This window comes from Paramormyrops kingsleyae, unplaced genomic scaffold (genome assembly GCF_048594095.1).
Source record: "Paramormyrops kingsleyae isolate MSU_618 unplaced genomic scaffold, PKINGS_0.4 ups31, whole genome shotgun sequence".
In the NCBI taxonomy this organism is placed as follows: Eukaryota; Metazoa; Chordata; class Actinopteri; order Osteoglossiformes; family Mormyridae; genus Paramormyrops; species Paramormyrops kingsleyae.
The window spans coordinates 846,745-872,969 of record NW_027325969.1 but is presented as its reverse complement, the minus strand read 5'-3'; the positions used below and the strand labels follow the sequence as shown (position 1 = coordinate 872,969).

General features: G+C 55.3%; 32 non-coding genes and 6 pseudogenes across 32 annotated transcripts; all 38 read right to left on the bottom strand.

Annotated features, from left to right (window-relative positions):
- Nucleotides 1-129: 129 nt before the first annotated feature.
- Nucleotides 130-243, bottom strand: LOC140584898 (U5 spliceosomal RNA). The gene has a single exon (XR_011986860.1). It is a non-coding gene; the product is annotated as a U5 spliceosomal RNA (small nuclear RNA).
- Nucleotides 244-690: 447 nt separating this feature from the next.
- Nucleotides 691-882, bottom strand: LOC140585382 (U2 spliceosomal RNA). The gene has a single exon (XR_011987342.1). It is a non-coding gene; the product is annotated as a U2 spliceosomal RNA (small nuclear RNA).
- A 195-nt stretch (nucleotides 883-1,077) lies between these two features.
- On the bottom strand, nucleotides 1,078-1,191 carry LOC140584897 (U5 spliceosomal RNA). Its single transcript, XR_011986859.1, has one exon. It is a non-coding gene; the product is annotated as a U5 spliceosomal RNA (small nuclear RNA).
- A 430-nt stretch (nucleotides 1,192-1,621) lies between these two features.
- Nucleotides 1,622-1,848, bottom strand: LOC140584174 (U2 spliceosomal RNA; annotated as a pseudogene).
- A 1,476-nt stretch (nucleotides 1,849-3,324) lies between these two features.
- LOC140584240 (U2 spliceosomal RNA) lies at nucleotides 3,325-3,486 on the bottom strand (annotated as a pseudogene).
- Nucleotides 3,487-3,681: 195 nt separating this feature from the next.
- Nucleotides 3,682-3,795, bottom strand: LOC140584895 (U5 spliceosomal RNA). Its single transcript, XR_011986857.1, has one exon. It is a non-coding gene; the product is annotated as a U5 spliceosomal RNA (small nuclear RNA).
- A 408-nt stretch (nucleotides 3,796-4,203) lies between these two features.
- Nucleotides 4,204-4,395, bottom strand: LOC140585381 (U2 spliceosomal RNA). Its single transcript, XR_011987341.1, has one exon. It is a non-coding gene; the product is annotated as a U2 spliceosomal RNA (small nuclear RNA).
- A 195-nt stretch (nucleotides 4,396-4,590) lies between these two features.
- On the bottom strand, nucleotides 4,591-4,704 carry LOC140584894 (U5 spliceosomal RNA). Its single transcript, XR_011986856.1, has one exon. It is a non-coding gene; the product is annotated as a U5 spliceosomal RNA (small nuclear RNA).
- Nucleotides 4,705-5,141: 437 nt separating this feature from the next.
- LOC140585379 (U2 spliceosomal RNA) lies at nucleotides 5,142-5,333 on the bottom strand. Its single transcript, XR_011987339.1, has one exon. It is a non-coding gene; the product is annotated as a U2 spliceosomal RNA (small nuclear RNA).
- Nucleotides 5,334-5,528: 195 nt separating this feature from the next.
- Nucleotides 5,529-5,642, bottom strand: LOC140584893 (U5 spliceosomal RNA). The gene has a single exon (XR_011986855.1). It is a non-coding gene; the product is annotated as a U5 spliceosomal RNA (small nuclear RNA).
- Nucleotides 5,643-6,050: 408 nt separating this feature from the next.
- On the bottom strand, nucleotides 6,051-6,242 carry LOC140585378 (U2 spliceosomal RNA). Its single transcript, XR_011987338.1, has one exon. It is a non-coding gene; the product is annotated as a U2 spliceosomal RNA (small nuclear RNA).
- A 195-nt stretch (nucleotides 6,243-6,437) lies between these two features.
- Nucleotides 6,438-6,551, bottom strand: LOC140584892 (U5 spliceosomal RNA). The gene has a single exon (XR_011986854.1). It is a non-coding gene; the product is annotated as a U5 spliceosomal RNA (small nuclear RNA).
- Nucleotides 6,552-6,990: 439 nt separating this feature from the next.
- Nucleotides 6,991-7,227, bottom strand: LOC140584197 (U2 spliceosomal RNA; annotated as a pseudogene).
- Nucleotides 7,228-9,203: 1,976 nt separating this feature from the next.
- LOC140584891 (U5 spliceosomal RNA) lies at nucleotides 9,204-9,317 on the bottom strand. Its single transcript, XR_011986853.1, has one exon. It is a non-coding gene; the product is annotated as a U5 spliceosomal RNA (small nuclear RNA).
- A 435-nt stretch (nucleotides 9,318-9,752) lies between these two features.
- On the bottom strand, nucleotides 9,753-9,944 carry LOC140585377 (U2 spliceosomal RNA). The gene has a single exon (XR_011987337.1). It is a non-coding gene; the product is annotated as a U2 spliceosomal RNA (small nuclear RNA).
- A 195-nt stretch (nucleotides 9,945-10,139) lies between these two features.
- On the bottom strand, nucleotides 10,140-10,253 carry LOC140584890 (U5 spliceosomal RNA). Its single transcript, XR_011986852.1, has one exon. It is a non-coding gene; the product is annotated as a U5 spliceosomal RNA (small nuclear RNA).
- Nucleotides 10,254-10,669: 416 nt separating this feature from the next.
- LOC140585376 (U2 spliceosomal RNA) lies at nucleotides 10,670-10,861 on the bottom strand. Its single transcript, XR_011987336.1, has one exon. It is a non-coding gene; the product is annotated as a U2 spliceosomal RNA (small nuclear RNA).
- A 195-nt stretch (nucleotides 10,862-11,056) lies between these two features.
- On the bottom strand, nucleotides 11,057-11,170 carry LOC140584889 (U5 spliceosomal RNA). The gene has a single exon (XR_011986851.1). It is a non-coding gene; the product is annotated as a U5 spliceosomal RNA (small nuclear RNA).
- Nucleotides 11,171-11,578: 408 nt separating this feature from the next.
- On the bottom strand, nucleotides 11,579-11,770 carry LOC140585375 (U2 spliceosomal RNA). Its single transcript, XR_011987335.1, has one exon. It is a non-coding gene; the product is annotated as a U2 spliceosomal RNA (small nuclear RNA).
- A 195-nt stretch (nucleotides 11,771-11,965) lies between these two features.
- On the bottom strand, nucleotides 11,966-12,079 carry LOC140584888 (U5 spliceosomal RNA). Its single transcript, XR_011986850.1, has one exon. It is a non-coding gene; the product is annotated as a U5 spliceosomal RNA (small nuclear RNA).
- A 450-nt stretch (nucleotides 12,080-12,529) lies between these two features.
- LOC140584183 (U2 spliceosomal RNA) lies at nucleotides 12,530-12,758 on the bottom strand (annotated as a pseudogene).
- Nucleotides 12,759-14,719: 1,961 nt separating this feature from the next.
- Nucleotides 14,720-14,833, bottom strand: LOC140584887 (U5 spliceosomal RNA). Its single transcript, XR_011986849.1, has one exon. It is a non-coding gene; the product is annotated as a U5 spliceosomal RNA (small nuclear RNA).
- Nucleotides 14,834-15,263: 430 nt separating this feature from the next.
- On the bottom strand, nucleotides 15,264-15,455 carry LOC140585374 (U2 spliceosomal RNA). Its single transcript, XR_011987334.1, has one exon. It is a non-coding gene; the product is annotated as a U2 spliceosomal RNA (small nuclear RNA).
- A 195-nt stretch (nucleotides 15,456-15,650) lies between these two features.
- On the bottom strand, nucleotides 15,651-15,764 carry LOC140584886 (U5 spliceosomal RNA). The gene has a single exon (XR_011986848.1). It is a non-coding gene; the product is annotated as a U5 spliceosomal RNA (small nuclear RNA).
- A 437-nt stretch (nucleotides 15,765-16,201) lies between these two features.
- LOC140584182 (U2 spliceosomal RNA) lies at nucleotides 16,202-16,430 on the bottom strand (annotated as a pseudogene).
- A 1,961-nt stretch (nucleotides 16,431-18,391) lies between these two features.
- LOC140584884 (U5 spliceosomal RNA) lies at nucleotides 18,392-18,505 on the bottom strand. The gene has a single exon (XR_011986846.1). It is a non-coding gene; the product is annotated as a U5 spliceosomal RNA (small nuclear RNA).
- Nucleotides 18,506-18,944: 439 nt separating this feature from the next.
- LOC140585373 (U2 spliceosomal RNA) lies at nucleotides 18,945-19,136 on the bottom strand. The gene has a single exon (XR_011987333.1). It is a non-coding gene; the product is annotated as a U2 spliceosomal RNA (small nuclear RNA).
- Nucleotides 19,137-19,331: 195 nt separating this feature from the next.
- LOC140584883 (U5 spliceosomal RNA) lies at nucleotides 19,332-19,445 on the bottom strand. The gene has a single exon (XR_011986845.1). It is a non-coding gene; the product is annotated as a U5 spliceosomal RNA (small nuclear RNA).
- Nucleotides 19,446-19,884: 439 nt separating this feature from the next.
- LOC140585372 (U2 spliceosomal RNA) lies at nucleotides 19,885-20,076 on the bottom strand. Its single transcript, XR_011987332.1, has one exon. It is a non-coding gene; the product is annotated as a U2 spliceosomal RNA (small nuclear RNA).
- Nucleotides 20,077-20,271: 195 nt separating this feature from the next.
- LOC140584882 (U5 spliceosomal RNA) lies at nucleotides 20,272-20,385 on the bottom strand. The gene has a single exon (XR_011986844.1). It is a non-coding gene; the product is annotated as a U5 spliceosomal RNA (small nuclear RNA).
- A 443-nt stretch (nucleotides 20,386-20,828) lies between these two features.
- Nucleotides 20,829-21,064, bottom strand: LOC140584192 (U2 spliceosomal RNA; annotated as a pseudogene).
- A 1,976-nt stretch (nucleotides 21,065-23,040) lies between these two features.
- LOC140584881 (U5 spliceosomal RNA) lies at nucleotides 23,041-23,154 on the bottom strand. Its single transcript, XR_011986843.1, has one exon. It is a non-coding gene; the product is annotated as a U5 spliceosomal RNA (small nuclear RNA).
- A 454-nt stretch (nucleotides 23,155-23,608) lies between these two features.
- On the bottom strand, nucleotides 23,609-23,800 carry LOC140585371 (U2 spliceosomal RNA). The gene has a single exon (XR_011987331.1). It is a non-coding gene; the product is annotated as a U2 spliceosomal RNA (small nuclear RNA).
- A 195-nt stretch (nucleotides 23,801-23,995) lies between these two features.
- Nucleotides 23,996-24,109, bottom strand: LOC140584880 (U5 spliceosomal RNA). The gene has a single exon (XR_011986842.1). It is a non-coding gene; the product is annotated as a U5 spliceosomal RNA (small nuclear RNA).
- A 427-nt stretch (nucleotides 24,110-24,536) lies between these two features.
- On the bottom strand, nucleotides 24,537-24,728 carry LOC140585370 (U2 spliceosomal RNA). Its single transcript, XR_011987330.1, has one exon. It is a non-coding gene; the product is annotated as a U2 spliceosomal RNA (small nuclear RNA).
- Nucleotides 24,729-24,923: 195 nt separating this feature from the next.
- LOC140584878 (U5 spliceosomal RNA) lies at nucleotides 24,924-25,037 on the bottom strand. The gene has a single exon (XR_011986840.1). It is a non-coding gene; the product is annotated as a U5 spliceosomal RNA (small nuclear RNA).
- Nucleotides 25,038-25,480: 443 nt separating this feature from the next.
- LOC140585368 (U2 spliceosomal RNA) lies at nucleotides 25,481-25,672 on the bottom strand. The gene has a single exon (XR_011987328.1). It is a non-coding gene; the product is annotated as a U2 spliceosomal RNA (small nuclear RNA).
- A 195-nt stretch (nucleotides 25,673-25,867) lies between these two features.
- Nucleotides 25,868-25,981, bottom strand: LOC140584877 (U5 spliceosomal RNA). The gene has a single exon (XR_011986839.1). It is a non-coding gene; the product is annotated as a U5 spliceosomal RNA (small nuclear RNA).
- Nucleotides 25,982-26,225: the final 244 nt, after the last annotated feature.

Below are 26,225 nucleotides of genomic sequence, written 5' to 3'. Positions count from 1 at the left end.
CTCACCAGCCCCTCTGGCAGGTGTCGCCCGGCGAGTCCACGCGTGATCCAGGGAGACCACAGCCGCGCCACCGGGCACCTAACGCCAGCCGCTAAGCCGGGCCCAGTCTTCCTTTGACAGCAGCAGTGCAGCTCTGCTTGGGCAGAGCCTCCAAAAATACCATGAACTCATCGCTATCCCTCTCCACGGAAATCTTTAGTAAAAGGCGAAAGATTTATACGGGATGAAGAGAGACCCGAGTCGATATGGGGCCGCCGCCAAGCCCGTCGCCGTTAGCCGGGCCTGCGTGACGCCCCCGCTCGGAGTAGAATGCCCAGGGGCGTCGCAGCCGCCGTCCTCGGGGCCCCGACTCCTCCCTGTCCTCCTGTCCTCTCAAAAGACAGCAATCATTTTAACAAACATGAGGGGAAATTCAAAAGGCAAAGATGACATCATGCCTTACCTCAGCGCAGCTGTCCACCGCACAAACAGTGTGTCACCTTCCTTTAAAAAAAAAAAAAAAAAAAAAAAAAAAAAGAAAAACGGTGGGAAACGGGGGCCACGCACAGACAGGGCCCCCCCCCTCACAGCACTCAGTCTATTAGTCACTCACTCACTCACTCACTCACTCACTCAGTCAGTCAGTCAGTCAGTCAGTCAGTCAGTCAGTCAGTCAGTCAGTCAGTTCTGCCTTTCGACAACAGGGGGCAGTAGAGGTGCACCATTCCCGGAAGCACTGCAATACCGGGTCGATGCGTGGAGCGGACGGGGCAAGCCCCACTTCCGGCTCCCTGTTCCAAAAATCCGTTTAATATGTGGTCCCCTCCATGGGGGACGTATCAGATATTAAACTGATAAGAACAGATACTACACTTGATCTTAGCCAAAAGGCCGAGAAGCGATACCCACAAATTGCGCCCCGCCGGGCGCCGGCATGCGGGATGCCGACGGAGCTGGCGCGGCTCAGCCCTCACCAGCCCCTCTGGCAGGTGTCGCCCGGCGAGTCCACGCGTGATCCAGGGAGACCACAGCCGCGCCACCGGGCACCTAACGCCAGCCGCTAAGCCGGGCCCAGTCTTCCTTTGACAGCAGCAGTGCAGCTCTGCTTGGGCAGAGCCTCCAAAAATACCATGAACTCATCGCTATCCCTCTCCACGGAAATCTTTAGTAAAAGGCGAAAGATTTATACGGGATGAAGAGAGACCCGAGTCGATATGGGGCCGCCGCCAAGCCCGTCGCCGTTAGCCGGGCCTGCGTGACGCCCCCGCTCGGAGTAGAATGCCCAGGGGCGTCGCAGCCGCCGTCCTCGGGGCCCCGACTCCTCCCTGTCCTCCTGTCCTCTCAAAAGACAGCAATCATTTTAACAAACATGAGGGGAAATTCAAAAGGCAAAGATGACATCATGCCTTACCTCAGCGCAGCTGTCCACCGCACAAACAGTGTGTCACCTTCCTTTAAAAAAAAAAAAAAAAAAAAAAAAGAAAAACGGCGGGAAACGGGGGCCACGCACAGACAGGGCCCCCCCCCTCACAGCACTCAGTCTATTAGTCACTCACTCACTCACTCACTCACTCACTCACTCAGTCAGTCAGTCAGTCAGTCAGTCAGTCAGTCAGTTCTGCCTTTCGACAACAGGGGGCAGTAGAGGTGCACCATTCCCGGAAGCACTGCAATACCGGGTCGATGCGTGGAGCGGACGGGGCAAGCCCCACTTCCGGCTCCCTGTTCCAAAAATCCGTTTAATATGTGGTCCCCTCCATGGGGGACGTATCAGATATTAAACTGATAAGAACAGATTTTTTTTTTTTTTTTTTATTCATCTTTAATCAACATTTCTGCATACAATCTAAGAACAACACATAAAACTATAAAGCCATTTATCACACACTACCCGTAATAAACTAACATCCATACTAAAACCCATACACATATAAACCCCACTCATAACCTATTAAATCATAATACAACAACGTACATACCACATATTATAAAGCAATCCTATAATACCACATACATAAAACTTTATAAAAAACTTCAAACCTATAACACCATTACAACACACGTTAAAACAGTATTAAATACATAATTACAGCAGAAATCCTAAAATCTTTAAAATGGTAAAACATCATCCGAAATATCCCCATTAAAACTAAGGTCCCCCCCCGACTCGGCAGCAACTAAAAAAGAGCGTTCATTAGCAAAGTCCTGCTGCCCTGCATAAAAACGTCTCTCTTGGGGGGAGACCAAAACACTTTGCAAATCAATTTGCTCTAAGGGGAAGATCGCTTCTCGGCCTAAAGCAGTGTCCTCATTCCTCCGGGCCTTCTTCCTCCTCCTGCATTGGACAAACCTGGAGGGAGAGGTTGCGCGCTTTTCAGCCACGGCCACTTGACCCTTACCAGGGGACTCCACCGAAGCGCTGGAGGCCGTGGACTCCCCATCGGCACCGGCGAAGGGCTGTTCCTCGCTGTTCTCAGCTCCCCTCTCGGCTCCCCCGTGCATCTCAGCGCAGCCCGGCAGTGCCTGCTGTCGGGCCCCGTCCACAGCCGAACCCCGAGCAACGGCGTCGGCCCAGGACGGTTTGCGCTGAGGGCAGCTCCGAGCCAGATGGTCCTCACCTCTGCACAGGTTACACCGGAGGGGGCCCTTGCAGTCCTTCGCCAGGTGACCGACGTCCAGGCATCTCCAGCACTTCATGGTGGTACAGGAGTCCGCGGTGTGGCCCAGGCCGTGGCACAAGCGGCAGGAGGAGGGTTGCCCGGAGTAAAAAAGGTAGCCCTTGCAACGACCTATAATAAAATAAGCAGGTGGGTGGCTATACCCGTCAGGGGAGCTAGCGTCGGGGCGCAGGCACACCCGGAACTGCCTGCGCCCAGTCCAGACACCCAGCTGGTCTCTCACGTCCCTGTGCCCAGGGACCACGTCAACAAACCTGCCCAGGAAGGCAGCCACCGCTTCAGCTGGAACGAAGGGGTCCAAGACGTGGACGGTGATCACTCTCCGATCCAGCTTCCACAGTGGCTCCACGTCGTAGTGCATCCGGCGAAGCTCTTTCTCCAAGCAGCTGCATGCAACCAACATCTTCTTGTAGCCTTCTTCCGTGGTGCAAGTCACATAAAAGAAGGCTGAAGACTGGTTGCGCTGCACACAGATGATGTCTTCCATAGTGAGTCCCAGGAGGCCGAAGAGCACCTCCCGGATGAAGGCCAGTCTCTCCGGGAAACTCTCCGGTTCCTCCTGGTGGGTCCACCTGAAGGCTGCTGTATGCCGGATGACTACGACGGTCCTGTGTGGGCTCCCGGACATCCTGGCGATGGTGGGCAAGAGAGTCCTCGGGAGCCGGGCAGGGAGTCGACGTGTCCTAGCTGGGTGCCTAAACTAATAAAAGCTGGAAATAAAACCCCAAGCTCACCCTGCGGGAACGGCGGTCAAGCCACCCGAACCTGCACCTGCACCTGATAAGAACAGATACTACACTTGATCTTAGCCAAAAGGCCGAGAAGCGATACCCACAAATTGCGCCCCGCCGGGCGCCGGCATGCGGGATGCCGACGGAGCTGGCGCGGCTCAGCCCTCACCAGCCCCTCTGGCAGGTGTCGCCCGGCGAGTCCACGCGTGATCCAGGGAGACCACAGCCGCGCCACCGGGCACCTAACGCCAGCCGCTAAGCCGGGCCCAGTCTTCCTTTGACAGCAGCAGTGCAGCTCTGCTTGGGCAGAGCCTCCAAAAATACCATGAACTCATCGCTATCCCTCTCCACGGAAATCTTTAGTAAAAGGCGAAAGATTTATACGGGATGAAGAGAGACCCGAGTCGATATGGGGCCGCCGCCAAGCCCGTCGCCGTTAGCCGGGCCTGCGTGACGCCCCCGCTCGGAGTAGAATGCCCAGGGGCGTCGCAGCCGCCGTCCTCGGGGCCCCGACTCCTCCCTGTCCTCCTGTCCTCTCAAAAGACAGCAATCATTTTAACAAACATGAGGGGAAATTCAAAAGGCAAAGATGACATCATGCCTTACCTCAGCGCAGCTGTCCACCGCACAAACAGTGTGTCACCTTCCTTTAAAAAAAAAAAAAAAAAAGAAAAACGGCGGGAAACGGGGGCCACGCACAGACAGGGCCCCCCCCCTCACAGCACTCAGTCTATTAGTCACTCACTCACTCACTCACTCACTCACTCACTCAGTCAGTCAGTCAGTCAGTTCTGCCTTTCGACAACAGGGGGCAGTAGAGGTGCACCATTCCCGGAAGCACTGCAATACCGGGTCGATGCGTGGAGCGGACGGGGCAAGCCCCACTTCCGGCTCCCTGTTCCAAAAATCCGTTTAATATGTGGTCCCCTCCATGGGGGACGTATCAGATATTAAACTGATAAGAACAGATACTACACTTGATCTTAGCCAAAAGGCCGAGAAGCGATACCCACAAATTGCGCCCCGCCGGGCGCCGGCATGCGGGATGCCGACGGAGCTGGCGCGGCTCAGCCCTCACCAGCCCCTCTGGCAGGTGTCGCCCGGCGAGTCCACGCGTGATCCAGGGAGACCACAGCCGCGCCACCGGGCACCTAACGCCAGCCGCTAAGCCGGGCCCAGTCTTCCTTTGACAGCAGCAGTGCAGCTCTGCTTGGGCAGAGCCTCCAAAAATACCATGAACTCATCGCTATCCCTCTCCACGGAAATCTTTAGTAAAAGGCGAAAGATTTATACGGGATGAAGAGAGACCCGAGTCGATATGGGGCCGCCGCCAAGCCCGTCGCCGTTAGCCGGGCCTGCGTGACGCCCCCGCTCGGAGTAGAATGCCCAGGGGCGTCGCAGCCGCCGTCCTCGGGGCCCCGACTCCTCCCTGTCCTCCTGTCCTCTCAAAAGACAGCAATCATTTTAACAAACATGAGGGGAAATTCAAAAGGCAAAGATGACATCATGCCTTACCTCAGCGCAGCTGTCCACCGCACAAACAGTGTGTCACCTTCCTTTAAAAAAAAAAAAAAAAAAAAAAAAAAAAAAAAAAAGAAAAACGGCGGGAAACGGGGGCCACGCACAGACAGGGCCCCCCCCCTCACAGCACTCAGTCTATTAGTCACTCACTCACTCACTCACTCACTCACTCAGTCAGTCAGTCAGTCAGTCAGTCAGTCAGTCAGTTCTGCCTTTCGACAACAGGGGGCAGTAGAGGTGCACCATTCCCGGAAGCACTGCAATACCGGGTCGATGCGTGGAGCGGACGGGGCAAGCCCCACTTCCGGCTCCCTGTTCCAAAAATCCGTTTAATATGTGGTCCCCTCCATGGGGGACGTATCAGATATTAAACTGATAAGAACAGATACTACACTTGATCTTAGCCAAAAGGCCGAGAAGCGATACCCACAAATTGCGCCCCGCCGGGCGCCGGCATGCGGGATGCCGACGGAGCTGGCGCGGCTCAGCCCTCACCAGCCCCTCTGGCAGGTGTCGCCCGGCGAGTCCACGCGTGATCCAGGGAGACCACAGCCGCGCCACCGGGCACCTAACGCCAGCCGCTAAGCCGGGCCCAGTCTTCCTTTGACAGCAGCAGTGCAGCTCTGCTTGGGCAGAGCCTCCAAAAATACCATGAACTCATCGCTATCCCTCTCCACGGAAATCTTTAGTAAAAGGCGAAAGATTTATACGGGATGAAGAGAGACCCGAGTCGATATGGGGCCGCCGCCAAGCCCGTCGCCGTTAGCCGGGCCTGCGTGACGCCCCCGCTCGGAGTAGAATGCCCAGGGGCGTCGCAGCCGCCGTCCTCGGGGCCCCGACTCCTCCCTGTCCTCCTGTCCTCTCAAAAGACAGCAATCATTTTAACAAACATGAGGGGAAATTCAAAAGGCAAAGATGACATCATGCCTTACCTCAGCGCAGCTGTCCACCGCACAAACAGTGTGTCACCTTCCTTTAAAAAAAAAAAAAAAAAAGAAAAACGGCGGGAAACGGGGGCCACGCACAGACAGGGCCCCCCCCCTCACAGCACTCAGTCTATTAGTCACTCACTCACTCACTCACTCACTCACTCACTCAGTCAGTCAGTCAGTCAGTTCTGCCTTTCGACAACAGGGGGCAGTAGAGGTGCACCATTCCCGGAAGCACTGCAATACCGGGTCGATGCGTGGAGCGGACGGGGCAAGCCCCACTTCCGGCTCCCTGTTCCAAAAATCCGTTTAATATGTGGTCCCCTCCATGGGGGACGTATCAGATATTAAACTGATAAGAACAGATACTACACTTGATCTTAGCCAAAAGGCCGAGAAGCGATACCCACAAATTGCGCCCCGCCGGGCGCCGGCATGCGGGATGCCGACGGAGCTGGCGCGGCTCAGCCCTCACCAGCCCCTCTGGCAGGTGTCGCCCGGCGAGTCCACGCGTGATCCAGGGAGACCACAGCCGCGCCACCGGGCACCTAACGCCAGCCGCTAAGCCGGGCCCAGTCTTCCTTTGACAGCAGCAGTGCAGCTCTGCTTGGGCAGAGCCTCCAAAAATACCATGAACTCATCGCTATCCCTCTCCACGGAAATCTTTAGTAAAAGGCGAAAGATTTATACGGGATGAAGAGAGACCCGAGTCGATATGGGGCCGCCGCCAAGCCCGTCGCCGTTAGCCGGGCCTGCGTGACGCCCCCGCTCGGAGTAGAATGCCCAGGGGCGTCGCAGCCGCCGTCCTCGGGGCCCCGACTCCTCCCTGTCCTCCTGTCCTCTCAAAAGACAGCAATCATTTTAACAAACATGAGGGGAAATTCAAAAGGCAAAGATGACATCATGCCTTACCTCAGCGCAGCTGTCCACCGCACAAACAGTGTGTCACCTTCCTTTAAAAAAAAAAAAAAAAAAAAAAAAAAAAAGAAAAACGGCGGGAAACGGGGGCCACGCACAGACAGGGCCCCCCCCCTCACAGCACTCAGTCTATTAGTCACTCACTCACTCACTCACTCACTCACTCAGTCAGTCAGTCAGTCAGTCAGTCAGTCAGTCAGTCAGTCAGTTCTGCCTTTCGACAACAGGGGGCAGTAGAGGTGCACCATTCCCGGAAGCACTGCAATACCGGGTCGATGCGTGGAGCGGACGGGGCAAGCCCCACTTCCGGCTCCCTGTTCCAAAAATCCGTTTAATATGTGGTCCCCTCCATGGGGGACGTATCAGATATTAAACTGATAAGAACAGATTTTTTTTTTTTTTTTTTTTTTTTTTTTTTTCATCTTTATTCAACATTTCTGCTTACAATCTAAGAACAACACATAAAACTATAAAAACCCAACATTTTCCACATACTAACTAAAACAAACCCACATCAATACTAATCAAAATAGCGCATCAAAACCCATTTATACCCACAAACTTAATCCAACACTATAATTAACAAAAACATTACTACCATAATAATACAAGACACCTTATAACATACACATCTTAAAATATAAAACTACTAAAACATTACAACACACATTAAAACAGTATTAAATCCATAAATGCAGCAGAAATCCTAAAATCTTTAAAAAGGTAAAACATTATCATCATCAATAATATCCCCATTAAAACTAAGGTCTCCCCCCGACTCAGCAGCGACTAAAAAGGAGCGTTCATTGGCAAAGTCCTGCTGCCCTGCATAAAAACGTCTCTCTTGGGGGGAGACCAAAACACTTTGCAAATCTATCTGTTCTATGGGGAAGATCGCTTCTCGGCCTAAAGCAGTGTCCTCGTTCCTCCGGGCCTTCTTCCTCCTCCTGCTTTGGACAAACCTGGAGGGAGAGGTTGCGCGCTTTTCAGCCACGGCCAATGGACCCTTACCTGGGGACTCCACAGAAGCACTGGAGGCCGTGGACTCCCCATCGGCACTGGCGAAGGGCTGATCCTCGGTGTTCTCAGCTCCCCTCTCGGCTCCCCCGTGCATCTCAGCGCAGCCCGGCAGTGCCTGCTGTCGGGCCCCGTCCACAGCCGAACCCCGAGCAACGGCGTCGGCCCAGGACGGTTTGCGCTGAGGGCAGCTCCGAGCCAGATGGTCCTCACCTCTGCACAGGTTACACCGGAGGGGGCCCTTGCAGTCCTTCGCCAGGTGACCGACGTCCAGGCATCTCCAGCACTTCATGGTGGTACAGGAGTCCGCGGTGTGGCCCAGGCCGTGGCACAAGCGGCAGGAGGAGGGTTGCCCGGAGTAAAAAAGGTAGCCCTTGCAACGACCTATAATAAAATAAGCAGGTGGGTGGCTATACCCGTCAGGGGAGCTAGCGTCGGGGCGCAGGCACACCCGGAACTGCCTGCGCCCAGTCCAGACACCCAGCTGGTCTCTCACGTCCCTGTGCCCAGGGACGACGTCGACAAACCTGCCCAGGAAGGCCGCCACCGCTTCAGCTGGAACGAAGGGGTCCAGGACGTGGACGGTGATCACTCTCCGATCCAGCTTCCACAGTGGCTCCACGTCGTAGTGCATCCGGCGAAGCTCTTTCTCCAAGCAGCTGCATGCAGCCAACATCTTCTTGTAGCCTTCTTCCGTGGTGCAAGTCACATAAAAGAAGGCTGAAGACTGGTTGCGCTGCACACAGATGATGTCTTCCATAGTGAGTCCCAGGAGGCCGAAGAGCACCTCCCGGATGAAGGCCAGTCTCTCCGGGAAACTCTCCGGTTCCTCCTGGTGGGTCCACCTGAAGGCTGCTGTATGCCGGATGACTACGACGGTCCTGTGTGGGCTCCCGGACATCCTGGCGATGGTGGGCAAGAGAGTCCTCGGGAGCCGGGCAGGGAGTCGACGTGTCCTAGCTGGGTGCCTAAACTAATAAAAGCTGGAAATAAAACCCCAAGCTCACCCTGCGGGAACGGCGGTCAAGCCACCCGAACCTGCACGTTAGGCTTGCAAGGGCTACCTAAAATAAAAAAAAGCGCTAAAAGGAGACAACAGCTAGCCCCGTGGCAGCGGCGGTCAAGCCACCTGCTGGTCACGCTTTAGGTTCGCTGTTGCCTCCACTAAAAAACCTGGCAATAAAAATCCCTCCAAAAAGCAGCACTTGATCTTAGCCAAAAGGCCGAGAAGCGATACCCACAAATTGCGCCCCGCCGGGCGCCGGCATGCGGGATGCCGACGGAGCTGGCGCGGCTCAGCCCTCACCAGCCCCTCTGGCAGGTGTCGCCCGGCGAGTCCACGCGTGATCCAGGGAGACCACAGCCGCGCCACCGGGCACCTAACGCCAGCCGCTAAGCCGGGCCCAGTCTTCCTTTGACAGCAGCAGTGCAGCTCTGCTTGGGCAGAGCCTCCAAAAATACCATGAACTCATCGCTATCCCTCTCCACGGAAATCTTTAGTAAAAGGCGAAAGATTTATACGGGATGAAGAGAGACCCGAGTCGATATGGGGCCGCCGCCAAGCCCGTCGCCGTTAGCCGGGCCTGCGTGACGCCCCCGCTCGGAGTAGAATGCCCAGGGGCGTCGCAGCCGCCGTCCTCGGGGCCCCGACTCCTCCCTGTCCTCCTGTCCTCTCAAAAGACAGCAATCATTTTAACAAACATGAGGGGAAATTCAAAAGGCAAAGATGACATCATGCCTTACCTCAGCGCAGCTGTCCACCGCACAAACAGTGTGTCACCTTCCTTTAAAAAAAAAAAAAAAAAAAAAAAAAAAAAGAAAAACGGCGGGAAACGGGGGCCACGCACAGACAGGGCCCCCCCCCTCACAGCACTCAGTCTATTAGTCACTCACTCACTCACTCACTCAGTCAGTCAGTCAGTCAGTCAGTCAGTCAGTCAGTCAGTCAGTCAGTTCTGCCTTTCGACAACAGGGGGCAGTAGAGGTGCACCATTCCCGGAAGCACTGCAATACCGGGTCGATGCGTGGAGCGGACGGGGCAAGCCCCACTTCCGGCTCCCTGTTCCAAAAATCCGTTTAATATGTGGTCCCCTCCATGGGGGACGTATCAGATATTAAACTGATAAGAACAGATACTACACTTGATCTTAGCCAAAAGGCCGAGAAGCGATACCCACAAATTGCGCCCCGCCGGGCGCCGGCATGCGGGATGCCGACGGAGCTGGCGCGGCTCAGCCCTCACCAGCCCCTCTGGCAGGTGTCGCCCGGCGAGTCCACGCGTGATCCAGGGAGACCACAGCCGCGCCACCGGGCACCTAACGCCAGCCGCTAAGCCGGGCCCAGTCTTCCTTTGACAGCAGCAGTGCAGCTCTGCTTGGGCAGAGCCTCCAAAAATACCATGAACTCATCGCTATCCCTCTCCACGGAAATCTTTAGTAAAAGGCGAAAGATTTATACGGGATGAAGAGAGACCCGAGTCGATATGGGGCCGCCGCCAAGCCCGTCGCCGTTAGCCGGGCCTGCGTGACGCCCCCGCTCGGAGTAGAATGCCCAGGGGCGTCGCAGCCGCCGTCCTCGGGGCCCCGACTCCTCCCTGTCCTCCTGTCCTCTCAAAAGACAGCAATCATTTTAACAAACATGAGGGGAAATTCAAAAGGCAAAGATGACATCATGCCTTACCTCAGCGCAGCTGTCCACCGCACAAACAGTGTGTCACCTTCCTTTAAAAAAAAAAAAAAAAAAGAAAAACGGCGGGAAACGGGGGCCACGCACAGACAGGGCCCCCCCCCTCACAGCACTCAGTCTATTAGTCACTCACTCACTCACTCACTCACTCACTCAGTCAGTCAGTCAGTCAGTCAGTCAGTCAGTTCTGCCTTTCGACAACAGGGGGCAGTAGAGGTGCACCATTCCCGGAAGCACTGCAATACCGGGTCGATGCGTGGAGCGGACGGGGCAAGCCCCACTTCCGGCTCCCTGTTCCAAAAATCCGTTTAATATGTGGTCCCCTCCATGGGGGACGTATCAGATATTAAACTGATAAGAACAGATACTACACTTGATCTTAGCCAAAAGGCCGAGAAGCGATACCCACAAATTGCGCCCCGCCGGGCGCCGGCATGCGGGATGCCGACGGAGCTGGCGCGGCTCAGCCCTCACCAGCCCCTCTGGCAGGTGTCGCCCGGCGAGTCCACGCGTGATCCAGGGAGACCACAGCCGCGCCACCGGGCACCTAACGCCAGCCGCTAAGCCGGGCCCAGTCTTCCTTTGACAGCAGCAGTGCAGCTCTGCTTGGGCAGAGCCTCCAAAAATACCATGAACTCATCGCTATCCCTCTCCACGGAAATCTTTAGTAAAAGGCGAAAGATTTATACGGGATGAAGAGAGACCCGAGTCGATATGGGGCCGCCGCCAAGCCCGTCGCCGTTAGCCGGGCCTGCGTGACGCCCCCGCTCGGAGTAGAATGCCCAGGGGCGTCGCAGCCGCCGTCCTCGGGGCCCCGACTCCTCCCTGTCCTCCTGTCCTCTCAAAAGACAGCAATCATTTTAACAAACATGAGGGGAAATTCAAAAGGCAAAGATGACATCATGCCTTACCTCAGCGCAGCTGTCCACCGCACAAACAGTGTGTCACCTTCCTTTAAAAAAAAAAAAAAAAAAGAAAAACGGCGGGAAACGGGGGCCACGCACAGACAGGGCCCCCCCCCTCACAGCACTCAGTCTATTAGTCACTCACTCACTCACTCACTCACTCAGTCAGTCAGTCAGTCAGTCAGTCAGTTCTGCCTTTCGACAACAGGGGGCAGTAGAGGTGCACCATTCCCGGAAGCACTGCAATACCGGGTCGATGCGTGGAGCGGACGGGGCAAGCCCCACTTCCGGCTCCCTGTTCCAAAAATCCGTTTAATATGTGGTCCCCTCCATGGGGGACGTATCAGATATTAAACTGATAAGAACAGATACTACACTTGATCTTAGCCAAAAGGCCGAGAAGCGATACCCACAAATTGCGCCCCGCCGGGCGCCGGCATGCGGGATGCCGACGGAGCTGGCGCGGCTCAGCCCTCACCAGCCCCTCTGGCAGGTGTCGCCCGGCGAGTCCACGCGTGATCCAGGGAGACCACAGCCGCGCCACCGGGCACCTAACGCCAGCCGCTAAGCCGGGCCCAGTCTTCCTTTGACAGCAGCAGTGCAGCTCTGCTTGGGCAGAGCCTCCAAAAATACCATGAACTCATCGCTATCCCTCTCCACGGAAATCTTTAGTAAAAGGCGAAAGATTTATACGGGATGAAGAGAGACCCGAGTCGATATGGGGCCGCCGCCAAGCCCGTCGCCGTTAGCCGGGCCTGCGTGACGCCCCCGCTCGGAGTAGAATGCCCAGGGGCGTCGCAGCCGCCGTCCTCGGGGCCCCGACTCCTCCCTGTCCTCCTGTCCTCTCAAAAGACAGCAATCATTTTAACAAACATGAGGGGAAATTCAAAAGGCAAAGATGACATCATGCCTTACCTCAGCGCAGCTGTCCACCGCACAAACAGTGTGTCACCTTCCTTTAAAAAAAAAAAAAAAAAAAAAAAAAAAAAAAAGAAAAACGGCGGGAAACGGGGGCCACGCACAGACAGGGCCCCCCCCCTCACAGCACTCAGTCTATTAGTCACTCACTCACTCACTCACTCACTCACTCAGTCAGTCAGTCAGTCAGTCAGTCAGTCAGTCAGTCAGTCAGTCAGTCAGTTCTGCCTTTCGACAACAGGGGGCAGTAGAGGTGCACCATTCCCGGAAGCACTGCAATACCGGGTCGATGCGTGGAGCGGACGGGGCAAGCCCCACTTCCGGCTCCCTGTTCCAAAAATCCGTTTAATATGTGGTCCCCTCCATGGGGGACGTATCAGATATTAAACTGATAAGAACAGATTTTTTTTTTTTATTCATCTTTAATCAACATTTCTGCATACAATCTAAAACCAACACATAAACCTATAAAGACATTTATCACACTACCCATAATAAACTAACTTCAACACTAAAAGAAATACACATATAAATCACCCTCATAACCTATTCAATCATAAAACAACAACATATATAACACATATTATAAAACAATCATATAATACCACATACATAAAACTTCTAAAATACTTCAAACCTACAACACCATTACAACAAACGTTAAAACAGTATTAAATACATAAATACAGCAGAAATCCTAAAATGTTTAAAAAGGTAAAACACTATCATCATCAACAATATCCCCATTAAAACTAAGGCCCCCCCCCGACTCGGCAGCAACTAAAAAAGAGCGTTCATTAGCAAAGTCCTGCTGCCCTGCATAAAAACGTCTCTCTTGGGGGGAGACCAAAACACTTTGCAAATCCATTTGCTCTAAGGGGAAGATCGCTTCTCGGCCTAAAGCATTGTCCTCGTTCCTCCGGGCCTTCTTCCTCCTCCTGCATTGGACAAACCTGGAGGGAGAGGTTGCGCGCTTTTCAGCCACGGCCACTTGACCCTTACCAGGGGACTCCACCGAAGCGCTGGAGGCCGTGGACTCCCCATCGGCACCGGCGAAGGGCTGTTCCTCGCTGTTCTCAGCTCCCCTCTCGGCTCCCCCGTGCATCTCAGCGCAGCCCGGCAGTGCCTGCTGTCGGGCCCCGTCCACAGCCGAACCCCGAGCAACGGCGTCGGCCCAGGACGGTTTGCGCTGAGGGCAGCTCCGAGCCAGATGGTCCTCACCTCTGCACAGGTTACACCGGAGGGGGCCCTTGCAGTCCTTCGCCAGGTGACCGACGTCCAGGCATCTCCAGCACTTCATGGTGGTACAGGAGTCCGCGGTGTGGCCCAGGCCGTGGCACAAGCGGCAGGAGGAGGGTTGCCCGGAGTAAAAAAGGTAGCCCTTGCAACGACCTATAATAAAATAAGCAGGTGGGTGGCTATACCCGTCAGGGGAGCTAGCGTCGGGGCGCAGGCACACCCGAAACTGCCTGCGCCCAGTCCAGACACCCAGCTGGTCTCTCACGTCCCTGTGCCCAGGGACCACGTCGACAAACCTGCCCAGGAAGGCAGCCACCGCTTCAGCTGGAACGAAGGGGTCCAAGACGTGGACGGTGATCACTCTCCGGTCCAGCTTCCACAGTGGCTCCACGTCATAGAACATCCGGCGAAGCTCTTCCTCCAAGCGGCTGCATGCAGCCAACATCCTCTTGTAGCCCTCTTCCGTAGTGCAAGTCACATAGAAGAAGGCTGAAGACTGGTTGCGCTGCACACAGATGATGTCTTCCATAGTGAGTCCCAGGAGGCCGAAGAGCACCTCCCGGATGAAGGTCAGTCTCTCCGGGAAACTCTCCGGTTCCTCCTGGTGAGTCCACTTGAAGGCTGCTGTATGCCGGATGACTACGACGGTCCTGTGTGGGCTCCCGGACATCCTGGCGATGGTGGGCAAAAGAGTCCTCGGGAGCCGGGCAGGGAGTCGACGTGTCCTAGCTGGGTGCCTAAACTAATAAAAGCTGGAAATAAAACCCCAAGCTCACCCTGCGGGAACGGCGGTCAAGCCACCCGAACCTGCACGTTAGGCTTGCAAGGGCTACCCAAAATAAAAAAAAGCGCTAAAAGGAGACAACAGCTAGCCCCGTGGCAGCGGCGGTCAAGCCACCTGCTGGTCACGCTTTAGGTTCGCTGTTGCCTCCACTAAAAAACCTGGCAATAAAAATCCCTCCAAAAAGCAGCACTTGATCTTAGCCAAAAGGCCGAGAAGCGATACCCACAAATTGCGCCCCGCCGGGCGCCGGCATGCGGGATGCCGACGGAGCTGGCGCGGCTCAGCCCTCACCAGCCCCTCTGGCAGGTGTCGCCCGGCGAGTCCACGCGTGATCCAGGGAGACCACAGCCGCGCCACCGGGCACCTAACGCCAGCCGCTAAGCCGGGCCCAGTCTTCCTTTGACAGCAGCAGTGCAGCTCTGCTTGGGCAGAGCCTCCAAAAATACCATGAACTCATCGCTATCCCTCTCCACGGAAATCTTTAGTAAAAGGCGAAAGATTTATACGGGATGAAGAGAGACCCGAGTCGATATGGGGCCGCCGCCAAGCCCGTCGCCGTTAGCCGGGCCTGCGTGACGCCCCCGCTCGGAGTAGAATGCCCAGGGGCGTCGCAGCCGCCGTCCTCGGGGCCCCGACTCCTCCCTGTCCTCCTGTCCTCTCAAAAGACAGCAATCATTTTAACAAACATGAGGGGAAATTCAAAAGGCAAAGATGACATCATGCCTTACCTCAGCGCAGCTGTCCACCGCACAAACAGTGTGTCACCTTCCTTTAAAAAAAAAAAAAAAAAAAAAAAAAAAAGAAAAACGGCGGGAAACGGGGGCCACGCACAGACAGGGCCCCCCCCCTCACAGCACTCAGTCTATTAGTCACTCACTCACTCACTCACTCACTCACTCAGTCAGTCAGTCAGTCAGTCAGTCAGTCAGTCAGTTCTGCCTTTCGACAACAGGGGGCAGTAGAGGTGCACCATTCCCGGAAGCACTGCAATACCGGGTCGATGCGTGGAGCGGACGGGGCAAGCCCCACTTCCGGCTCCCTGTTCCAAAAATCCGTTTAATATGTGGTCCCCTCCATGGGGGACGTATCAGATATTAAACTGATAAGAACAGATACTACACTTGATCTTAGCCAAAAGGCCGAGAAGCGATACCCACAAATTGCGCCCCGCCGGGCGCCGGCATGCGGGATGCCGACGGAGCTGGCGCGGCTCAGCCCTCACCAGCCCCTCTGGCAGGTGTCGCCCGGCGAGTCCACGCGTGATCCAGGGAGACCACAGCCGCGCCACCGGGCACCTAACGCCAGCCGCTAAGCCGGGCCCAGTCTTCCTTTGACAGCAGCAGTGCAGCTCTGCTTGGGCAGAGCCTCCAAAAATACCATGAACTCATCGCTATCCCTCTCCACGGAAATCTTTAGTAAAAGGCGAAAGATTTATACGGGATGAAGAGAGACCCGAGTCGATATGGGGCCGCCGCCAAGCCCGTCGCCGTTAGCCGGGCCTGCGTGACGCCCCCGCTCGGAGTAGAATGCCCAGGGGCGTCGCAGCCGCCGTCCTCGGGGCCCCGACTCCTCCCTGTCCTCCTGTCCTCTCAAAAGACAGCAATCATTTTAACAAACATGAGGGGAAATTCAAAAGGCAAAGATGACATCATGCCTTACCTCAGCGCAGCTGTCCACCGCACAAACAGTGTGTCACCTTCCTTTAAAAAAAAAAAAAAAAAAAAAAAAAAAAAAGAAAAACGGCGGGAAACGGGGGCCACGCACAGACAGGGCCCCCCCCCCTCACAGCACTCAGTCTATTAGTTACTCACTCACTCACTCACTCAGTCAGTCAGTCAGTCAGTCAGTCAGTCAGTCAGTCAGTCAGTCAGTTCTGCCTTTCGACAACAGGGGGCAGTAGAGGTGCACCATTCCCGGAAGCACTGCAATACCGGGTCGATGCGTGGAGCGGACGGGGCAAGCCCCACTTCCGGCTCCCTGTTCCAAAAATCCGTTTAATATGTGGTCCCCTCCATGGGGGACGTATCAGATATTAAACTGATAAGAACAGATTTTTTTTTTTTATTCATCTTTAATCAACATTTCTGCATACAATCTAAAACCAACACATAAACCTATAAAGACATTTATCACACTACCCATAATAAACTAACTTCAACACTAAAAGAAATACACATATAAATCACCCTCATAACCTATTCAATCATAAAACAACAACATATATAACACATATTATAAAACAATCATATAATACCACATACATAAAACTTCTAAAATACTTCAAACCTACAACACCATTACAACAAACGTTAAAACAGTATTAAATACATAAATACAGCAGAAATCCTAAAATGTTTAAAAAGGTAAAACACTATCATCATCAACAATATCCCCATTAAAACTAAGGCCCCCCCCCGACTCGGCAGCAACTAAAAAAGAGCGTTCATTAGCAAAGTCCTGCTGCCCTGCATAAAAACGTCTCTCTTGGGGGGAGACCAAAACACTTTGCAAATCCATTTGCTCTAAGGGGAAGATCGCTTCTCGGCCTAAAGCATTGTCCTCGTTCCTCCGGGCCTTCTTCCTCCTCCTGCATTGGACAAACCTGGAGGGAGAGGTTGCGCGCTTTTCAGCCACGGCCACTTGACCCTTACCAGGGGACTCCACCGAAGCGCTGGAGGCCGTGGACTCCCCATCGGCACCGGCGAAGGGCTGTTCCTCGCTGTTCTCAGCTCCCCTCTCGGCTCCCCCGTGCATCTCAGCGCAGCCCGGCAGTGCCTGCTGTCGGGCCCCGTCCACAGCCGAACCCCGAGCAACGGCGTCGGCCCAGGACGGTTTGCGCTGAGGGCAGCTCCGAGCCAGATGGTCCTCACCTCTGCACAGGTTACACCGGAGGGGGCCCTTGCAGTCCTTCGCCAGGTGACCGACGTCCAGGCATCTCCAGCACTTCATGGTGGTACAGGAGTCCGCGGTGTGGCCCAGGCCGTGGCACAAGCGGCAGGAGGAGGGTTGCCCGGAGTAAAAAAGGTAGCCCTTGCAACGACCTATAATAAAATAAGCAGGTGGGTGGCTATACCCGTCAGGGGAGCTAGCGTCGGGGCGCAGGCACACCCGAAACTGCCTGCGCCCAGTCCAGACACCCAGCTGGTCTCTCACGTCCCTGTGCCCAGGGACCACGTCGACAAACCTGCCCAGGAAGGCAGCCACCGCTTCAGCTGGAACGAAGGGGTCCAAGACGTGGACGGTGATCACTCTCCGGTCCAGCTTCCACAGTGGCTCCACGTCATAGAACATCCGGCGAAGCTCTTCCTCCAAGCGGCTGCATGCAGCCAACATCCTCTTGTAGCCCTCTTCCGTAGTGCAAGTCACATAGAAGAAGGCTGAAGACTGGTTGCGCTGCACACAGATGATGTCTTCCATAGTGAGTCCCAGGAGGCCGAAGAGCACCTCCCGGATGAAGGTCAGTCTCTCCGGGAAACTCTCCGGTTCCTCCTGGTGAGTCCACTTGAAGGCTGCTGTATGCCGGATGACTACGACGGTCCTGTGTGGGCTCCCGGACATCCTGGCGATGGTGGGCAAAAGAGTCCTCGGGAGCCGGGCAGGGAGTCGACGTGTCCTAGCTGGGTGCCTAAACTAATAAAAGCTGGAAATAAAACCCCAAGCTCACCCTGCGGGAACGGCGGTCAAGCCACCCGAACCTGCACGTTAGGCTTGCAAGGGCTACCCAAAATAAAAAAAAGCGCTAAAAGGAGACAACAGCTAGCCCCGTGGCAGCGGCGGTCAAGCCACCTGCTGGTCACGCTTTAGGTTCGCTGTTGCCTCCACTAAAAAACCTGGCAATAAAAATCCCTCCAAAAAGCAGCACTTGATCTTAGCCAAAAGGCCGAGAAGCGATACCCACAAATTGCGCCCCGCCGGGCGCCGGCATGCGGGATGCCGACGGAGCTGGCGCGGCTCAGCCCTCACCAGCCCCTCTGGCAGGTGTCGCCCGGCGAGTCCACGCGTGATCCAGGGAGACCACAGCCGCGCCACCGGGCACCTAACGCCAGCCGCTAAGCCGGGCCCAGTCTTCCTTTGACAGCAGCAGTGCAGCTCTGCTTGGGCAGAGCCTCCAAAAATACCATGAACTCATCGCTATCCCTCTCCACGGAAATCTTTAGTAAAAGGCGAAAGATTTATACGGGATGAAGAGAGACCCGAGTCGATATGGGGCCGCCGCCAAGCCCGTCGCCGTTAGCCGGGCCTGCGTGACGCCCCCGCTCGGAGTAGAATGCCCAGGGGCGTCGCAGCCGCCGTCCTCGGGGCCCCGACTCCTCCCTGTCCTCCTGTCCTCTCAAAAGACAGCAATCATTTTAACAAACATGAGGGGAAATTCAAAAGGCAAAGATGACATCATGCCTTACCTCAGCGCAGCTGTCCACCGCACAAACAGTGTGTCACCTTCCTTTAAAAAAAAAAAAAAAAAAAAAAAAAAAAAGAAAAACGGCGGGAAACGGGGGCCACGCACAGACAGGGCCCCCCCCCTCACAGCACTCAGTCTATTAGTCACTCACTCACTCACTCACTCACTCACTCAGTCAGTCAGTCAGTCAGTCAGTCAGTCAGTCAGTCAGTCAGTTCTGCCTTTCGACAACAGGGGGCAGTAGAGGTGCACCATTCCCGGAAGCACTGCAATACCGGGTCGATGCGTGGAGCGGACGGGGCAAGCCCCACTTCCGGCTCCCTGTTCCAAAAATCCGTTTAATATGTGGTCCCCTCCATGGGGGACGTATCAGATATTAAACTGATAAGAACAGATACTACACTTGATCTTAGCCAAAAGGCCGAGAAGCGATACCCACAAATTGCGCCCCGCCGGGCGCCGGCATGCGGGATGCCGACGGAGCTGGCGCGGCTCAGCCCTCACCAGCCCCTCTGGCAGGTGTCGCCCGGCGAGTCCACGCGTGATCCAGGGAGACCACAGCCGCGCCACCGGGCACCTAACGCCAGCCGCTAAGCCGGGCCCAGTCTTCCTTTGACAGCAGCAGTGCAGCTCTGCTTGGGCAGAGCCTCCAAAAATACCATGAACTCATCGCTATCCCTCTCCACGGAAATCTTTAGTAAAAGGCGAAAGATTTATACGGGATGAAGAGAGACCCGAGTCGATATGGGGCCGCCGCCAAGCCCGTCGCCGTTAGCCGGGCCTGCGTGACGCCCCCGCTCGGAGTAGAATGCCCAGGGGCGTCGCAGCCGCCGTCCTCGGGGCCCCGACTCCTCCCTGTCCTCCTGTCCTCTCAAAAGACAGCAATCATTTTAACAAACATGAGGGGAAATTCAAAAGGCAAAGATGACATCATGCCTTACCTCAGCGCAGCTGTCCACCGCACAAACAGTGTGTCACCTTCCTTTAAAAAAAAAAAAAAAAAAAAAAAAAAAAAGAAAAACGGCGGGAAACGGGGGCCACGCACAGACAGGGCCCCCCCCCTCACAGCACTCAGTCTATTAGTCACTCACTCACTCACTCACTCACTCACTCAGTCAGTCAGTCAGTCAGTCAGTCAGTCAGTCAGTCAGTCAGTTCTGCCTTTCGACAACAGGGGGCAGTAGAGGTGCACCATTCCCGGAAGCACTGCAATACCGGGTCGATGCGTGGAGCGGACGGGGCAAGCCCCACTTCCGGCTCCCTGTTCCAAAAATCCGTTTAATATGTGGTCCCCTCCATGGGGGACGTATCAGATATTAAACTGATAAGAACAGATACTACACTTGATCTTAGCCAAAAGGCCGAGAAGCGATACCCACAAATTGCGCCCCGCCGGGCGCCGGCATGCGGGATGCCGACGGAGCTGGCGCGGCTCAGCCCTCACCAGCCCCTCTGGCAGGTGTCGCCCGGCGAGTCCACGCGTGATCCAGGGAGACCACAGCCGCGCCACCGGGCACCTAACGCCAGCCGCTAAGCCGGGCCCAGTCTTCCTTTGACAGCAGCAGTGCAGCTCTGCTTGGGCAGAGCCTCCAAAAATACCATGAACTCATCGCTATCCCTCTCCACGGAAATCTTTAGTAAAAGGCGAAAGATTTATACGGGATGAAGAGAGACCCGAGTCGATATGGGGCCGCCGCCAAGCCCGTCGCCGTTAGCCGGGCCTGCGTGACGCCCCCGCTCGGAGTAGAATGCCCAGGGGCGTCGCAGCCGCCGTCCTCGGGGCCCCGACTCCTCCCTGTCCTCCTGTCCTCTCAAAAGACAGCAATCATTTTAACAAACATGAGGGGAAATTCAAAAGGCAAAGATGACATCATGCCTTACCTCAGCGCAGCTGTCCACCGCACAAACAGTGTGTCACCTTCCTTTAAAAAAAAAAAAAAAAAAAAAAAAAAAAAGAAAAACGGCGGGAAACGGGGGCCACGCACAGACAGGGCCCCCCCCCTCACAGCACTCAGTCTATTAGTCACTCACTCACTCACTCACTCACTCACTCAGTCAGTCAGTCAGTCAGTCAGTCAGTCAGTCAGTCAGTCAGTCAGTTCTGCCTTTCGACAACAGGGGGCAGTAGAGGTGCACCATTCCCGGAAGCACTGCAATACCGGGTCGATGCGTGGAGCGGACGGGGCAAGCCCCACTTCCGGCTCCCTGTTCCAAAAATCCGTTTAATATGTGGTCCCCTCCATGGGGGACGTATCAGATATTAAACTGATAAGAACAGATTTTTTTTTTTTTTTTTTTTTTTTTTTTTTCATCTTTATTCAACATTTCTGCTTACAATCTAAGAACAACACATAAAACTATAAAAACCCAACATTTTCCACATACTAACTAAAACAAACCCACATCAATACTAATCAAAATAGCGCATCAAAACCCATTTATACCCACAAACTTAATCCAACACTATAATTAACAAAAACATTACTACCATAATAATACAAGACACCTTATAACATACACATCTTAAAATATAAAACTACTAAAACATTACAACACACATTAAAACAGTATTAAATCCATAAATGCAGCAGAAATCCTAAAATCTTTAAAAAGGTAAAACATTATCATCATCAATAATATCCCCATTAAAACTAAGGTCTCCCCCCGACTCAGCAGCGACTAAAAAGGAGCGTTCATTGGCAAAGTCCTGCTGCCCTGCATAAAAACGTCTCTCTTGGGGGGAGACCAAAACACTTTGCAAATCTATCTGTTCTATGGGGAAGATCGCTTCTCGGCCTAAAGCAGTGTCCTCGTTCCTCCGGGCCTTCTTCCTCCTCCTGCTTTGGACAAACCTGGAGGGAGAGGTTGCGCGCTTTTCAGCCACGGCCAATGGACCCTTACCTGGGGACTCCACAGAAGCACTGGAGGCCGTGGACTCCCCATCGGCACTGGCGAAGGGCTGATCCTCGGTGTTCTCAGCTCCCCTCTCGGCTCCCCCGTGCATCTCAGCGCAGCCCGGCAGTGCCTGCTGTCGGGCCCCGTCCACAGCCGAACCCCGAGCAACGGCGTCGGCCCAGGACGGTTTGCGCTGAGGGCAGCTCCGAGCCAGATGGTCCTCACCTCTGCACAGGTTACACCGGAGGGGGCCCTTGCAGTCCTTCGCCAGGTGACCGACGTCCAGGCATCTCCAGCACTTCATGGTGGTACAGGAGTCCGCGGTGTGGCCCAGGCCGTGGCACAAGCGGCAGGAGGAGGGTTGCCCGGAGTAAAAAAGGTAGCCCTTGCAACGACCTATAATAAAATAAGCAGGTGGGTGGCTATACCCGTCAGGGGAGCTAGCGTCGGGGCGCAGGCACACCCGGAACTGCCTGCGCCCAGTCCAGACACCCAGCTGGTCTCTCACGTCCCTGTGCCCAGGGACGACGTCGACAAACCTGCCCAGGAAGGCCGCCACCGCTTCAGCTGGAACGAAGGGGTCCAGGACGTGGACGGTGATCACTCTCCGATCCAGCTTCCACAGTGGCTCCACGTCGTAGTGCATCCGGCGAAGCTCTTTCTCCAAGCAGCTGCATGCAGCCAACATCTTCTTGTAGCCTTCTTCCGTGGTGCAAGTCACATAAAAGAAGGCTGAAGACTGGTTGCGCTGCACACAGATGATGTCTTCCATAGTGAGTCCCAGGAGGCCGAAGAGCACCTCCCGGATGAAGGCCAGTCTCTCCGGGAAACTCTCCGGTTCCTCCTGGTGGGTCCACCTGAAGGCTGCTGTATGCCGGATGACTACGACGGTCCTGTGTGGGCTCCCGGACATCCTGGCGATGGTGGGCAAGAGAGTCCTCGGGAGCCGGGCAGGGAGTCGACGTGTCCTAGCTGGGTGCCTAAACTAATAAAAGCTGGAAATAAAACCCCAAGCTCACCCTGCGGGAACGGCGGTCAAGCCACCCGAACCTGCACGTTAGGCTTGCAAGGGCTACCTAAAATAAAAAAAAGCGCTAAAAGGAGACAACAGCTAGCCCCGTGGCAGCGGCGGTCAAGCCACCTGCTGGTCACGCTTTAGGTTCGCTGTTGCCTCCACTAAAAAACCTGGCAATAAAAATCCCTCCAAAAAGCAGCACTTGATCTTAGCCAAAAGGCCGAGAAGCGATACCCACAAATTGCGCCCCGCCGGGCGCCGGCATGCGGGATGCCGACGGAGCTGGCGCGGCTCAGCCCTCACCAGCCCCTCTGGCAGGTGTCGCCCGGCGAGTCCACGCGTGATCCAGGGAGACCACAGCCGCGCCACCGGGCACCTAACGCCAGCCGCTAAGCCGGGCCCAGTCTTCCTTTGACAGCAGCAGTGCAGCTCTGCTTGGGCAGAGCCTCCAAAAATACCATGAACTCATCGCTATCCCTCTCCACGGAAATCTTTAGTAAAAGGCGAAAGATTTATACGGGATGAAGAGAGACCCGAGTCGATATGGGGCCGCCGCCAAGCCCGTCGCCGTTAGCCGGGCCTGCGTGACGCCCCCGCTCGGAGTAGAATGCCCAGGGGCGTCGCAGCCGCCGTCCTCGGGGCCCCGACTCCTCCCTGTCCTCCTGTCCTCTCAAAAGACAGCAATCATTTTAACAAACATGAGGGGAAATTCAAAAGGCAAAGATGACATCATGCCTTACCTCAGCGCAGCTGTCCACCGCACAAACAGTGTGTCACCTTCCTTTAAAAAAAAAAAAAAAAAAAAAAAAAAAAAAAAGAAAAACGGCGGGAAACGGGGGCCACGCACAGACAGGGCCCCCCCCCTCACAGCACTCAGTCTATTAGTCACTCACTCACTCACTCACTCACTCACTCAGTCAGTCAGTCAGTCAGTCAGTCAGTCAGTCAGTCAGTCAGTCAGTCAGTCAGTTCTGCCTTTCGACAACAGGGGGCAGTAGAGGTGCACCATTCCCGGAAGCACTGCAATACCGGGTCGATGCGTGGAGCGGACGGGGCAAGCCCCACTTCCGGCTCCCTGTTCCAAAAATCCGTTTAATATGTGGTCCCCTCCATGGGGGACGTATCAGATATTAAACTGATAAGAACAGATACTACACTTGATCTTAGCCAAAAGGCCGAGAAGCGATACCCACAAATTGCGCCCCGCCGGGCGCCGGCATGCGGGATGCCGACGGAGCTGGCGTGGCTCAGCCCTCACCAGCCCCTCTGGCAGGTGTCGCCCGGCGAGTCCACGCGTGATCCAGGGAGACCACAGCCGCGCCACCGGGCACCTAACGCCAGCCGCTAAGCCGGGCCCAGTCTTCCTTTGACAGCAGCAGTGCAGCTCTGCTTGGGCAGAGCCTCCAAAAATACCATGAACTCATCGCTATCCCTCTCCACGGAAATCTTTAGTAAAAGGCGAAAGATTTATACGGGATGAAGAGAGACCCGAGTCGATATGGGGCCGCCGCCAAGCCCGTCGCCGTTAGCCGGGCCTGCGTGACGCCCCCGCTCGGAGTAGAATGCCCAGGGGCGTCGCAGCCGCCGTCCTCGGGGCCCCGACTCCTCCCTGTCCTCCTGTCCTCTCAAAAGACAGCAATCATTTTAACAAACATGAGGGGAAATTCAAAAGGCAAAGATGACATCATGCCTTACCTCAGCGCAGCTGTCCACCGCACAAACAGTGTGTCACCTTCCTTTAAAAAAAAAAAAAAAAAAAAAAAAAAAAAGAAAAACGGCGGGAAACGGGGGCCACGCACAGACAGGGCCCCCCCCCTCACAGCACTCAGTCTATTAGTCACTCACTCACTCACTCACTCACTCACTCAGTCAGTCAGTCAGTCAGTCAGTCAGTCAGTTCTGCCTTTCGACAACAGGGGGCAGTAGAGGTGCACCATTCCCGGAAGCACTGCAATACCGGGTCGATGCGTGGAGCGGACGGGGCAAGCCCCACTTCCGGCTCCCTGTTCCAAAAATCCGTTTAATATGTGGTCCCCTCCATGGGGGACGTATCAGATATTAAACTGATAAGAACAGATACTACACTTGATCTTAGCCAAAAGGCCGAGAAGCGATACCCACAAATTGCGCCCCGCCGGGCGCCGGCATGCGGGATGCCGACGGAGCTGGCGCGGCTCAGCCCTCACCAGCCCCTCTGGCAGGTGTCGCCCGGCGAGTCCACGCGTGATCCAGGGAGACCACAGCCGCGCCACCGGGCACCTAACGCCAGCCGCTAAGCCGGGCCCAGTCTTCCTTTGACAGCAGCAGTGCAGCTCTGCTTGGGCAGAGCCTCCAAAAATACCATGAACTCATCGCTATCCCTCTCCACGGAAATCTTTAGTAAAAGGCGAAAGATTTATACGGGATGAAGAGAGACCCGAGTCGATATGGGGCCGCCGCCAAGCCCGTCGCCGTTAGCCGGGCCTGCGTGACGCCCCCGCTCGGAGTAGAATGCCCAGGGGCGTCGCAGCCGCCGTCCTCGGGGCCCCGACTCCTCCCTGTCCTCCTGTCCTCTCAAAAGACAGCAATCATTTTAACAAACATGAGGGGAAATTCAAAAGGCAAAGATGACATCATGCCTTACCTCAGCGCAGCTGTCCACCGCACAAACAGTGTGTCACCTTCCTTTAAAAAAAAAAAAAAAAAAAAAAAAAAAAAGAAAAACGGCGGGAAACGGGGGCCACGCACAGACAGGGCCCCCCCCCTCACAGCACTCAGTCTATTAGTCACTCACTCACTCACTCACTCACTCACTCAGTCAGTCAGTCAGTCAGTCAGTCAGTCAGTCAGTCAGTCAGTCAGTTCTGCCTTTCGACAACAGGGGGCAGTAGAGGTGCACCATTCCCGGAAGCACTGCAATACCGGGTCGATGCGTGGAGCGGACGGGGCAAGCCCCACTTCCGGCTCCCTGTTCCAAAAATCCGTTTAATATGTGGTCCCCTCCATGGGGGACGTATCAGATATTAAACTGATAAGAACAGATACTACACTTGATCTTAGCCAAAAGGCCGAGAAGCGATACCCACAAATTGCGCCCCGCCGGGCGCCGGCATGCGGGATGCCGACGGAGCTGGCGCGGCTCAGCCCTCACCAGCCCCTCTGGCAGGTGTCGCCCGGCGAGTCCACGCGTGATCCAGGGAGACCACAGCCGCGCCACCGGGCACCTAACGCCAGCCGCTAAGCCGGGCCCAGTCTTCCTTTGACAGCAGCAGTGCAGCTCTGCTTGGGCAGAGCCTCCAAAAATACCATGAACTCATCGCTATCCCTCTCCACGGAAATCTTTAGTAAAAGGCGAAAGATTTATACGGGATGAAGAGAGACCCGAGTCGATATGGGGCCGCCGCCAAGCCCGTCGCCGTTAGCCGGGCCTGCGTGACGCCCCCGCTCGGAGTAGAATGCCCAGGGGCGTCGCAGCCGCCGTCCTCGGGGCCCCGACTCCTCCCTGTCCTCCTGTCCTCTCAAAAGACAGCAATCATTTTAACAAACATGAGGGGAAATTCAAAAGGCAAAGATGACATCATGCCTTACCTCAGCGCAGCTGTCCACCGCACAAACAGTGTGTCACCTTCCTTT